Here is a 14,532-nt window from a genome sequence, read left to right on the forward strand (position 1 = left end):
TCCTCCTTGCATAGTTCATCAGACTTTAAAGATCGTCTGCTATACAAAGATTTACTTTGTACCATATTTTTTCTTTTTAATCATTGACTTAACTTTACCCTAAGGGATATGTTTTTTTCTTCCATACCATTGCTGCTACTTGTCAATAATCATGTCAGTATTTGGAGTACTTTTTTTTCTTCATGTCATTTTAATATTGATTCCTCAACAGCTGGACCCTTTAAAAAACTGTACTGCTTATATTGCAATCACTTGAAACATCTTCACGGCATATATTTAGGTTTTGTACTCATTGTATATGCTAGAGAATATAGTTCTTCAGTTTTTATGATTGGATCCTATCATGTCTCAGGAAGTGGCTCAAAAGTTTTCCTCTTTATTAGTTATATTACAATACCAAAAGAAATCTGTCTGACTTTGGAGTGAATTAGGATGGGAAGTAATCAGTTTCACATGCAAGTTATCCAGCCAAAACCAGAATTGCACTAAAAGGGTATTTTATATCTGTTTAGGATTCCATTTTGGTTTGACCAAAGAAAATACTGGAAAAAATTCTCCTAAATTGAATCACCGAAGACTACTCTAGCGAGTAAAGATTCATGATGCAGTGCTTAGGATGGCGCATGCTACCTCTCTGTAATATATATTGTGATGCAGTGACCCATGCTGCAGCTAGGGGGTGCTGTGGAGGCTCCTCAGGATACGCATGGAGGCGTAACTGGGTTTGTGAGACAGTGTCTGACATAATTGTAAATGGCCGGTATGTGTTGCAGAGGGAGTCTGTGCTGTAAGCCAGTATTGTTGTTCTATGACTTGTAGTTACATAAGAGTTGTGTTTGTATAGCTTTAAAGGGAGGCTTACAGGGTTAGTTGGAGAGCTGGGTGGGTCTGACTAACCACACACACCTCCCACCTAAGGGAGGGGTTACAAGTATATAATGTGACCATGGTGTGGTCACATGGTCTCTGTGGAGAGAGGGTATGGACCTTAATGGTCAGTGTGTGTAAGATCCTGGATGGCCGGTGTGTTGGGGAGATCCTGGGAGTAGGATCAGATCCCTGATGGTGAGGCCATGGATCTGAAGGCCGGTGTAGGAAGATCCTGGGAGTAGGACTTCCTGAAGAGTACATGGAGAGGCCGTATGTGCAGAGTCTGTGATGGCACTGCATTGGGGAAGCTACCATTTCTTCTGCGGGTCTTGACTGTTGTGAGTGCCCTGGTCACAAGGACAGTGATCCCAGTAAGACAGCTTCCCTGGGAGAGAGAGTACTGACAGGAGTCAGCGTGTGGAGCAGGAGCTCCTGGAAGGTAACCCAGAGTATGGAGAACTATGTGCACTGACAGGGGGTCAGTTAATGAACTGTGCAGTCACCCATGGTAACTGGATGGAGTAAGGTCCAGCATGTTTAGAGACTGCAACCTAATGTCATGTGTTGGTGCCTGTTGTGTTCCATGGACATTAATGAACTGTTCGGCGCGCGCTCACCTACGGTAACTGGACAAAGTGGTCCGGCTTGTTTAGTGACTGCGTCTCAAAGCCGTATACTATGAAGTGCTGAGGATTATGTGAGGTCTGTGATGTGTAGCATGGCCATGATGCTTGAATAAACCAACATAGACTAATTATGTGAAAAAACGTGTGTGTCTACGTTTATCCTGTTGCCAAGCGAGTATTCCCCAACCCGTTAGTGAGCGCTATCTCACAATATATACAGTTAGATCCAGCAATGTTTGAACAGTGATCAAATTATTTAAATTAAACACCTGAGATGCAATTGAAGTGAAGACCTTCAGCTTTAATTAAAGGGATTGAACAAAAATATCCTGTGAAACGTTTAGGAATTGCAACAATTTTCCTACAAAGCCTCATCATTTCAGGGGCTCAAAAGTAAATGGACATATTAACTTTATCATAAAGTGTTCATTTGTAATACTTTGTAGAGAATCCTTTGCAGCCAATGACTCCCTGAAATCCAGAAGCCATGGACGTCACCAAACGCTGGGTTTGCTCCTTTGTGATACTTTGCCAGGCCATTAGTGCAGCTGACTTCTGTTGTTGCTTGTTTGTGGGTCTTTCTATCTTAAGTTGTGTCTTAGCTATGTGAAATGCATGCTCAATGGGGCTGTGATCTGGTGATTGACTCGGCCATTGCAGAATATTCCACTTCTTTGCCTTAAAAAATTGCTAACTTGCTTTTGTAGTGTATTTTGGGTCATTGTTAGTGTTGAGCGATACCGTCCGATACTTGAAAGTATCGGTATCGGAAAGTATCGGCCGATACCGGCAAAGTATCGGATGTAATCCGATACCGATACCCGATACCAATGCAAGTCAATGGGACACCAAGTATCGGACGGTATCCTGTATGGTTCCCAGGGTCTGAAGGAGAGGAAACTCTCCTTCAGGCCCTGGGATCCATATCAATGTGTAAAAGAAAGAATTAAAATAAAAAATAGGGATATACTCACCCTCTGACGCGCCCTGGACTTTACCGCCATAACCGGGAGCCGTTGTACCTAAGAATGCGCACTTGAAGGGCCTTAGATGACGTCACGGCGCTCTGATTGGTCCGTAGCGGTCGCGTGACCGCACGCGACCAATCACAAAGCCGTGACGTCACCTAAGGTCTTTCAACCGCTTGAAAGACCTTAGGTGACGTCACGGCTTTGTGATTGGTTGCGTAGCGGTCACGCGACCGCTACGGACCAATCAGAGCGCCGTGACGTCATCTAAGGCCCTTCAAGCGCGCATTCTTAGGTACAACGGCTCCCGGTTATGGCGGTAAAGTCCAGGGGCCGCCGGAGAGGTGAGTATATCCCTATTTTTTATTTTAATTCTTTCTTTTACACATTGATATTAATCCCGATACCGATTCCCGATACCACAAAAGTATCGGATCTCGGTATCGGAATTCCGATACCGCAAGTATCGGCCGATACCCGATACTTGCGGTATCAGAATGCTCAACACTAGTCATTGTCCATCTGCATTGTGAAGTGCCGTCTAATGAGGAGGAAGGCAATGCAGCCTAATAAAGAGCTTTAGAAATAATTGTCCAACTACTTTTGGTCCCTTTTTAAAAAGAGGTAGCTATGTTTTAAAGAACTGTAATTACTAAATTATTACTCCAAATAGGATGTGAATACCCTCAAATTAAAGCTGAGAATCTGCACTTTAAGCCCATATTGATTATTTAACTGCATGATGAATATGTTTTGGCAAGCTGCTACAATGCCAAAATTTGTGTCACAGTCCAAATATTTCTGGAGCTAACTGTTCATGTACAGTGGCTTTAAAAGTTTGGGCACCCCTGCTTAAAATTACTGTTATTGTGAATAGTTAAGCAAATTACCTTGTTCCAGAAGATTTGAGGCTTGTTTCTGTGCTGTTTTGCGCATTGTAGGAGAGATACTTTGTGGCATTTGTGAAGTAATGGCTTTCTTCTGGTGAATCGACCATGCTGCCCATTTTTCTTCAAGTGTCTCCTTATTGTGCATCTTGAAACAGCCACACCGCTAGTTTTCAGAGAGTCTTGTATTTCAGCTGATGTTATTTGTGGTTTTTGCATCCCAAACAATTTTCCTGGCTTTTGTCACAGGTCACAGGTGAGGATATTACCTTTAGTAGACATTCAAACTCATTTGTGTCAACTTCTGTGCATGTTATCAGGCAACAATCACCAGGGAATGTGAACTTTTGATCAGGGTCATTTGGATGTTTTGGGTTGTCATTATGATTTAAAAAGAGAAAACACAGTAGATTGACAATAAATGGCTTCACCCAACCACTAACCATGAGTGGAGAAAAAGTTCTGGTGTTATCATTCACATTCTCTTAAAAAAGGCCAAGAAAGAAAAATTCTGCCAGGGTATGTAAACTTTTGAGCATAACTGTAAGAAGCCCTGCTCGACTGCAAAAGATGTTCAAAACAATTTAGTGAACTCTGGAGTTGTGGTACATTTTTCTATTGTTCAAAGCTAACTGCACAAATATAGAAAAAAAAATGAAAGCTCAGTCTAAGGGTACGTTCACACAGGACTTTTTTGCTGCTTTTTTTTGCTGCTTTTTTTTATGCTAATTTTCAGCTGCTTTTTACAGTACCAGTAAAGCCTATGAGATTTCAGAAATCTCATGCACACACGTTGGTTTTTTGTTTGATCAGTATTTTCTGCTTTGCTGCTTTTTTTGGACATAGGGCATGTCACTTCTTTCAGCGTTTTTGCTGCGTTTTTGCAGCGTTTTTTCACCCATTGACTTGAATGGGTGATGAAAAAAACGCTGCAAAAACGCTGAAAAAACGCATGTAGCATTATTTGCTGCGTTTTTTGTGCAGAAAATCATGGCCAGCAGGAAGGGATCTCACAGCCAAGAGCTTAGGGGTGTGGTTAGTGAGGTGTGAAGAGCCATTGTGAGTCATTGTGAGGTGTGAGGACTGGAGCCATTGTGAGGTGTCCTGATTGTGATCTATTGTGAGGGAGTTCCTGGTAGTAAGGTGTGAAGAGCCATTGTGAGCTGTGAAGAGCCATTGTGAGGTGTCCTAGCAGCTGAAAATTGGCATAAAAAAGCAGCAAAAATCTGCAGCAAAAATCTGCAGCAAAAAAGTCCTGTGTGAACGTACCCAAAAAACGCACCAAATACGCACCAAAATAACGCACCTAAATTAGCATTAAAAAAAGCAGCAAAAAAGTCCTGTGTGAACGTACCCTAAGGAGCGCAGAGAGAAGACTCTGACACCAGGATAGGGTTAAGCCACAACGTGTTTCAACGGAAATACCGTCTTCATCAGGTGAAAAATGTAAACCTGATGAAGACGGTATTTCCGTTGAAATGCATTGTGGCTTAACCCTATCCTGGTATCAGAGTCTTCTCTCTGCACTCCTTAGACTGAGCTTTCATTTTCATTTTTTTTTCTGTGTCTGTATCCTCCATTGTAGGTGTTCGGCTGGAGCTGCGGGGGGGAGTTTGCACTTTCCCCCTTCCTTTGGGGCTATCTTCTTTGCGCTCTGGAGCAAATCGCCCACTATTGATTTTATAACTGCACAAATATGGCCTTCATAGAAGGGCCATCAGAAGAAAACCTCTCCTGCATCCTCACCATAAAATTCTGTGAAGAATGCAAAAGAACATCTAAACAAGTAGTCTAAGCCATTAAGTAAAATCAATAAATTTTATTAATTCAAATACATAAAATCCACAAGTAAAAAGGAGTACATGTCCAATATTACTGCCTGCACCGCCAAATCCCATATATACGTAGTTATCAAGTGTAACCTATCAACAACCTACAGGCATATAATGTTGTGGCCATAAAGTCTGTGCAAATATTAAAAAAAATCTGGGAATCCCCTAAGACAGAAGGATGGATACACCCACCGCCTCCAGACTACAGGTAATTAATTTGTCTGAGATTGAATTGTCTAAACCCCAATTAGAAGTCCTCAGCTTGGGCCTCTCCTTCTCACCAACAGCTTCATTTGATTCTTTTTTAGCGATAAAAGATTTACATATGTTTGCACGCAAGTTTAGTGTTAAAAAAAACTACATGAGAAGCCTACTAATGGAGATGAATGGAGTGAGAAGGAATTAGAAGCTATATCAATCTTGGAGGAACTGGATGAAGAACATGAGAAATCTGACATTAAGGGTAAGTTTTTGCCTCCAACCACTAAGAAGTTCCCCCCTCTTAATTTATATCCAAATGTGGAACTCTTTGTTAAGTTGGTTTCCGATGAGCTTGAGAAAATTCCTGGAAAGATTACCAATGGCAACCTCTCGTTTGACCAGAGAAAGGCACTTAAGGAATTAAAAAATCTAAAAGAAGTAGCAATAAAACCTGCGGATAAAGGAGGGAATGTTGTCATCTGGCCAATGAAGTTATATGAAAAAGAGGCTTTTAGACAAGTTAGGGATACTATCTGTTACAAGAGGATGACATATAACTCCACCTTAACCTTCCAGGGAGAAATCTTGAATATTTTGGAAAAAACATATGACAATGGGATCATCAGCAGGGAATTGAGAGATAATTTGGTACCAGAATATCCTAAAGTGGCTTCTATTTACTTTATACCTAAGATCTACAAGAGCTTCAGAACACCTCTGGGACGTCCAATTGTTTCCGGTAAGGATAGTCTCTGTGAAACAGTCTCTAAATATCTAGACTTTTATTTAAAACCTATGGTGGCAAATTTGCCATCATATGTAAGGGATACAGGGGATGTCCTTAGGAAGATAGAGGGGATCCCAATGGAGAAGGACATGTTGCTTGTGAGTTTCGATGTGGAGTCATTATATACATCTATCCAACACTCTGATGGGATACGAGCTACTCAGACTTTCCTAATGATGACTGATGTCTATGGATTTTGCTAACTTTCTTTTGACTCTTCTTGATTTCGTACTGAAACATAATTTTTTTATGTTTAAAGACACCATCTATTTGCAGAAACAGGGTATTGCGATGGGGGAGGCATTCGCCCCCTCATACGCAAACCTTTTTTGGGGCATGTGGGAGAGACAAATTTTTTTTGTAAATCCCATAGCTTTTATTGAGAATGTCCTGTTCTGGGTCCGCTATATTGATGATATTTTCTTGATTTGGCAGGGTACAGAGCAGGACCTTCTCAGTTTCTTGGATATCCTGAATGATAACAAAATAAATATTAAACTGACTTGTAAATATAGTCAGACAAGCATTGATTTTTTGGATATCAGGATATTGAAGGGTTTAGATGGAATATTGGAGACTAACGTCTTTCGAAAGGAGACGGCAGTGAATTCTCTACTTCATGCTGCTTCCTCGCATCCAAATCCACTAATTGAGGGGATACCAATTGGTCAATTCTTAAGGGCAAGGAGAATATGCTCAAATAATGAAGCCTTCTTGGAACAAGGCGATGATTTATCTACTAGATTCTTAGAGAGAGGGTACTCAAAAAGAAGTATAAGAAGAGGCTTGAAAAGAGCTAACATCACTAGGCGGACTGATTTGCTAGTATCAAAAACCAAAACTGTGCAAGAACAGAAGGTAAGGTTTATTTCGCCCTATAATGATAAATGGTCAGAGGTCAGGAATGCTCTACAAAAGTTTTGGCCATTACTTATGACGGACAAAACAATGAGGAAATATATTTTTGAAAAAACGTCTATAACTTATAGGAGATCAAGCAACCTCAAAGACCAGCTAGTTAATAGCTACTATGCGGGACTCAGTCCAGAGAAGGCCTTTTGGTCTAAGGGCCAAAAATGGGGCTTCTTTCCTTGTAACAACTGTATATCGTGTCCAAATATGCAACGTGCAACCACTTTCATGTCCAGTGATGGTGAAAAAACATTTAACATCACACAACACATTACTTGCAATACTATCGGAGTGGTGTATTATATGACATGCCCGTGTGGAAAAATATATGTAGGGCTGACCTCGAGACCTCTTAAGAACAGAGCAAGAGAACACTACAGAGACATCATTAATGCGCAGGAAATTGAAGACATAAATACCTTAAAATCAGTCCCAAAACATTTTAGGCTATTCCATGATTGTAAGGCAAACCAATTTAAGGTGATAGGCATTGAAAAGGTACACATTGATCAGAGGGGTGGGAATTGGAGAAAAAACCTAGCGCAATTAGAAGTACCGTGGATATTTAGGCTTGGCTCTGTTCAACCTAACGGTTTGAATGAGGTCCTTAGTTTTGCCCCCTTTTTGTAAATTTATCTTGTGTTTTTTTATCATGTTTTAATATATTTTTCTCTTTGTAGTTGTAGCTCTACTTATGTGGGTCCTTTGTTGCCATATTGGTGGTGTGACTCATCCGTAAAGAATATCTCAGTCGGGAAATATTGCTCATGAATCTGTTTCTTCGTATCTTGGACTGGTGGTCCTTTTATCCAGGATTTGAGAACAATGCAGCACTATTTAATGGACATTTTTTTATATATGAATGTGAATGGTGATGATTTACCAATGGCACTTATACATACTGGTTCCCAATGATTTAAGCACAAGAAACACATCAACAAATTTAGGAATAAGATGTTTATTAAAAATATGTAAACATATTCAGTATGCTCAGCATGCAAGTACTCATTGTATTCATCATTTGATGTAATCATGCCATGTGAAACTTAATTTTAGAATTATCATCGTGAATGCTGATATAAAGTTTATTCACGTACTCACCTGCACTACACTGACACTTTGTATGGTTAATGATTAACCTTTTTTTAATACTATTATAAGGACAAGATACTACTGTATGATAGTGGACCTTATGTTTCACAACGTATATAGCACTTGTACTTTAATCACTATCTGATTAGACACTATATTCACACTGTCATATTATAATGATTACACATATACATCACAGCATGGATATTTATTTATTTTTGGTCAAACTTGCACATATTTGATTACAAACACATATATTTGCTCACATTATATAACTGTGTACGGTAATATATGCTTCAGTGGAAGAGGGAGTAAATATACATTTTCTCTCTATATATAAAGTGGTGGATAGGGTTTAATATTGATGTACCTTACCTACTCTTGTTGTTCATATGTATATGTTCACAATTATTCACATGATTTTGCACTATGAAGACCACATGTACATATGTGGATTTCAACTACATATGGACTGGGAGCTTTTGGAGAACTCACTATATTTTTTAGGATTATTTGTATTGTATGGTTTTTTACGACATGTGTTAAGTATCTGGTCATCTTTCTTTAAGACTCTGTGTTAATATACTTTTATCTGTTTAATTATATGCATCTGGGACATGTATGAAGACAGTAGATGGGCATTTATATAATGGATTGTAATATTCTATATCCTTTGTTATGGATGATCCTTTTTATACATTTAGGCTATGTGCACACGATCAGGTTTTTTGCGATTTTTTCGCATTTTTTCATGATAAAAACGTGATAAAAATGCATTAAAAAAACGCATACATATGCATCCTATCATTTAGAATGCATTCTGCAATTTTTGTGCACATGATGCACTTTTTCCACGAAAAAAACGCATCGCGTTAAAAAAAGCAGCATGTTCATTAATTTTGCGGATTTTTCGTGTTTTTCCTGCTATTTAATGCACTGGGAAAAACTGCGGAAAAAACGCACAAAAAACGCAAAAAAAAAACACGAAAAAAAAATGCATGCGGATTTCTGGCAGAAATGTCCGGTTTTTGTCAGGAAATTTCTGCAAGAAATCCTGAACGTGTGCACATACCCTTAGTGAAGTGCTGTTAAATCTTTTTTTCTATCTTTGAGCATACCATGCTGCTGATATGGTGGCCTCCCTATCTTAAATGGAGGTGCGCCTTGATGGCACATGGCTTTGATACACTGTCAATACTTTGTGTTGCTTCGCTGTAGAGACGCTTCCGTGCTGCTGCTGATACCACCCCTGTTATGACCCCAATGGCGAGGGTCTCAGAGGAACAAGTAAGTCTGCGAAGTACAAAAATCCAGCTCATAGGGCAGTGGTAACTGGGTTGACCATATATCTACTCCTAACGCCAACACTAGAAGTAGCCGGGGAACATGCCTACGTTGGTCGCTAGATGTCTCGCGCCAGCCGGAGGACTAACTACCCCTAGAAGAGGAAAACAAAGACCTCTCTTGCCTCCAGATAATAGACCCCAAAAGTTGGATACAAGCCCCCCACAAATAATAACGGTGAGGTAAGAGGAAATGACAAACACAGAGATGAACTAGGTTTAGCAAAGAGAGGCCCACTTACTAATAGCAGAATGTAGTAAGATAACTTATATGGTCAACAAAAACCCTATCAAAATTCCACACTGGAAATACAAGAACCCCCGAACCGTCTAACGGCCCGGGGGGAGAACTCCAGCCTCCCTAGAGCTTCCAGCAAGGTTAGGATACAGATTATGTACAAGCTGGACAAAAATGCAAACAAAAACAAATAGCAAAAAGCAAGAAAGCAGACTTAGCTTAATCTAGCAGGAACCAGGATCAGTAGACAAGAGCACAACAGATTAGCTCTGATTACAACGTTGCCAGGCATTGAACTGAAGGTCCAGGGAGCTTATATAGCAACACCCCTGAACTAACGGCCCAGGTGAGCATACAAGGGATGACTGACATACCCAGAGTCAAATCACTAGTAACCACTAGAGGGAGCCAAAAAGCAAATTCACAACAGTACCCCCCCCCTTAGTGAGGGGTCACCGAACCCTCACCAAGACCACCAGGGCGATCAGGATGAGCGGCGTGAAAGGCACGAACCAAATCGGCCGCATGCACATCAGAGGCGACCACCCAGGAATTATCCTCCTGACCATAGCCCTTCCACTTGACCAGGTACTGAAGCCTCCGCCTGGAGAGACGAGAATCTAAGATCTTCTCCACCACGTACTCCAACTCGCCCTCAACCAACACCGGAGCAGGAGGCTCCGCAGAAGGGACCACAGGCACAACGTACCGCCGCAACAAGGACCTATGAAATACGTTGTGAATGGCAAACGACACCGGAAGATCCAGGCGAAAGGATACAGGATTAAGGATTTCCAATATCTTGTAAGGACCAATGAAGCGAGGCTTAAATTTGGGAGAGGAGACCTTCATAGGAACAAATCGAGAAGACAGCCATACCAAATCCCCAACGCGAAGTCGGGGACCCACACCGCGGCGGCGGTTGGCAAAACGCTGAGCCTTCTCCTGTGACAACTTCAAGTTGTCCAGCACATGACTCCAGATCCGCTGAAACCTATCCACCACAGAATCCACCCCAGGACAGTCAGAAGGCTCCACATGTCCCGAGGAAAAACGAGGATGGAAACCAGAGTTGCAGAAAAATGGCGAAACCAAGGTGGCGGAACTAGCCCGATTATTAAGGGCAAATTCAGCCAACGGCAAGAAGGTCACCCAATCATCCTGATCAGAAGAGACAAAACACCTCAAATAAGCCTCCAGAGTCTGATTAGTTCGCTCCGTTTGTCCGTTAGTCTGGGGATGAAAAGCGGACAAAAACGACAAATCAATGCCCATCCTACCACAAAAGGATCGCCAGAACCTGGAAACAAACTGGGATCCTCTGTCCGACACAATATTCTCAGGAATGCCGTGCAAACGAACCACGTTCTGGAAGAACACAGGAACCAGATCAGAAGAGGAGGGCAGCTTAGGCAAAGGAACCAAATGGACCATCTTGGAGAAACGATCACATATCACCCAGATGACAGACATGCCCTGAGACACCGGAAGATCAGAAATGAAATCCATAGAGATGTGTGTCCAAGGTCTCTTCGGGACAGGCAAGGGCAAGAGCAACCCGCTGGCACGAGAACAGCAAGGCTTAGCTCGAGCACAAGTTCCACAGGACTGCACAAATGACCGCACATCCCTTGACAAGGAAGGCCACCAAAAGGACCTAGCCACCAGATCTCTGGTGCCAAAAATTCCCGGGTGCCCTGCCAACACTGAGGAATGAACCTCGGAAATGACTCTGCTGGTCCATTTAGCAGGCACAAACAATCTGTCAGATGGACAAGAGTCAGGCCTACCAGCCTGAAATCTCTGCAACACACGCCGCAGATCAGGAGAAATAGCTGACAAGATAACTCCTTCCTTAAGAATACCCACAGGTTCAGCGACTCCAGGAGCATCAGGCACAAAGCTCCTAGACAGAGCATCGGCCTTCACATTCTTAGAACCTGGTAAATACGAGACCACAAAGTCAAAACGGGAGAAAAACAATGACCAGCGGGCCTGTCTAGGATTCAGGCGTTTAGCAGACTCGAGATACATCAGATTTTTGTGATCAGTCAAGACCACCACACGATGCTTAGCACCCTCGAGCCAATGACGCCACTCCTCAAATGCCCACTTCATGGCCAACAACTCCCGATTGCCCACATCATAATTTCGCTCTGCCGCCGAAAACTTCCTGGAGAAAAAGGCACAAGGTCTCATAGTAGAGCAACCAGGGCCTCTCTGCGACAAAACGGCCCCTGCCCCAATCTCAGAAGCATCCACCTCCACCTGAAAGGGAAGTGAGGTGTCAGGTTGGCACAAAACAGGCGCCGAAGTAAACCGGCGTTTCAACTCCTGGAAAGCCTCCACGGCAGCAGGAGCCCAGTTAGCTACATCAGAGCCTTTCTTGGTCATATCCGTCAATGGTTTAACAACGCTAGAAAAATTTGCGATAAAACGACGGTAGAAGTTAGCAAAACCCAAGAACTTCTGAAGACTCTTAACTGACGAGGGTTGAGTCCAATCATGAATAGCTCGGACCTTGACTGGGTCCATCTCCACAGCAGAAGGGGAAAAAATGAACCCCAAAAAGGGAACCCTCTGTACACCAAAGAGACACTTTGAGCCTTTAACAAACAAAGAATTTTCACGCAAAATCTTAAAAACCATCCTGACCTGCTCCACATGCGAGTCCCAATCATCAGAAAAAAACAGAATATCATCCAGATAAACAATCAAAAATTTATCCAGATACTTCCGGAAAATGTCATGCATGAAGGACTGAAAAACTGAAGGTGCATTAGAGAGCCCAAATGGCATCACCAAGTACTCAAAATGACCTTCGGGCGTATTGAATGTGGTTTTCCATTCATCGCCTTGCTTAATGCGCACAAGGTTGTACGCACCACGAAGGTCTATCTTGGTGAACCACTTGGCACCTTTAATCCGGGCAAACAAGTCTGACAACAGCGGCAAAGGATACTGAAATTTGACAGTGATCTTGTTTAAAAGCCGATAGTCAATACAAGGCCTCAAAGATCCGTCCTTTTTGGCCACAAAAAAGAATCCCGCACCAAGAGGGGAAGAAGAAGGACGGATATGCCCCTTCTCAAGAGACTCCTTGATATATGAACGCATCGCGGTATGTTCAGGTACCGACAAATTAAACAGTCTCCCCTTAGGAAACTTACTGCCAGGAATCAAATCTATTGCACAGTCACATTCCCTATGAGGAGGCAGTGCACTGGACTTAGACTCGCTGAAGACATCCTGATAATCAGACAAATACGCCGGAACTTCCGAAGGCGTAGAAGAAGCAATAGACAAGGGCAGGGAATCTCCATGAATTCCATGGCAGCCCCAACTTGACACCGACATTGCCTTCCAGTCCAAGACTGGATTATGGGTCTGTAACCATGGCAAACCCAAAACAACCAAATCATGCATCTTATGCAGAACAAGAAAACGTATCACCTCCCGATGTTCGGGAGTCATGCACATGGTAACCTGTGTCCAAAACTGCGGCTTATTTTTTGCCAAAGGCGTAGCATCAATACCCCTAAGAGGGATAGGATTTTCTAATGGCTCCAGAACAAAACCGCAGCGCTTGGCAAATGACAGATCCATCAGACTCAGGGCAGCACCTGAGTCTACAAACGCCATGACAGGATACGATGACAGTGAGCAAATCAAAGTTACAGATAGAATAAATTTAGGTTGCAAATTACCAATGGCGACAGGACTAACAACCCTAGTAAGACATTTAGAGCATGCTGAGATAACATGTGTAGAATCACCACAGTAGTAACACAAGCCATTCTGGCGTCTATGAATTTTCCGCTCATTTCTAGTCAGGATTCTATCACATTGCATTAAATCAGGTGCCTGTTCAGACAACACCATGAGGGAATTTGCGGTTTTGCGCTCCCGCAACCGCCGGTCGATTTGAATTGCCAGGGCCATGGAATCATTCAGACCTGTGGGAATGGGAAAACCCACCATCACATTCTTAATGGCTTCAGAAAGGCCATTTCTGAAATTTGCAGCCAATGCACACTCGTTCCACTGGGTCAGCACGGACCATTTCCGAAATTTTTGGCAATACACTTCAGCCTCGTCCTGGCCCTGAGACATAGCCAGCAAGGCTTTTTCTGCCTGAATCTCAAGATTGGGTTCCTCATAAAGCAAACCGAGCGCCAGAAAAAAACGCATCAATATCAGCCAATGCCGGATCTCCTGGCGCCAGCGAGAAGGCCCAATCCTGAGGGTCGCCCCGTAAAAAAGAAATAACAATTTTCACTTGCTGAGCGGAGTCTCCAGATAAACAGGGTCTCAGGGACAAAAACAATTTACAATTATTCCTGAAATTTCTAAATTTAAATCGGTCTCCGGAAAACAGTTCAGGAATCGGTATCTTAGGTTCTGACATAGGATTTCTGATAACATAATCTTGTATGCCCTGCACACGAGCAGTAAGCTGGTCCACACCTGTAATCAAGGTCTGGACATTCATGTCTGCAGCAAACACAAGCCACTCAGAGGTAAAGGGGAAAAGAAAAAAAAAATGAGAAAAAGAAAAAAAAAAACTCAGAATTTTCTTTCTTATAATCCCGCTTCTGCAATGCATTTAACATTTAATACTGGCCTGGCAAACTGTTATGACCCCAATGGCGAGGGTCTCAGAGGAACAAGTAAGTCTGTGAAGTACAAAAATCCAGCTCATAGGGCAGTGGTAACTGGGTTGACCATAAAACAAATAGCAAAAAGCAAGAAAGCAGACTTAGCTTAATCTAGCAG

The sequence above is a fragment of the Ranitomeya variabilis genome, chromosome 6, assembly GCF_051348905.1.
Source record: "Ranitomeya variabilis isolate aRanVar5 chromosome 6, aRanVar5.hap1, whole genome shotgun sequence".
Lineage (NCBI taxonomy): Eukaryota > Metazoa > Chordata > Amphibia > Anura > Dendrobatidae > Ranitomeya > Ranitomeya variabilis.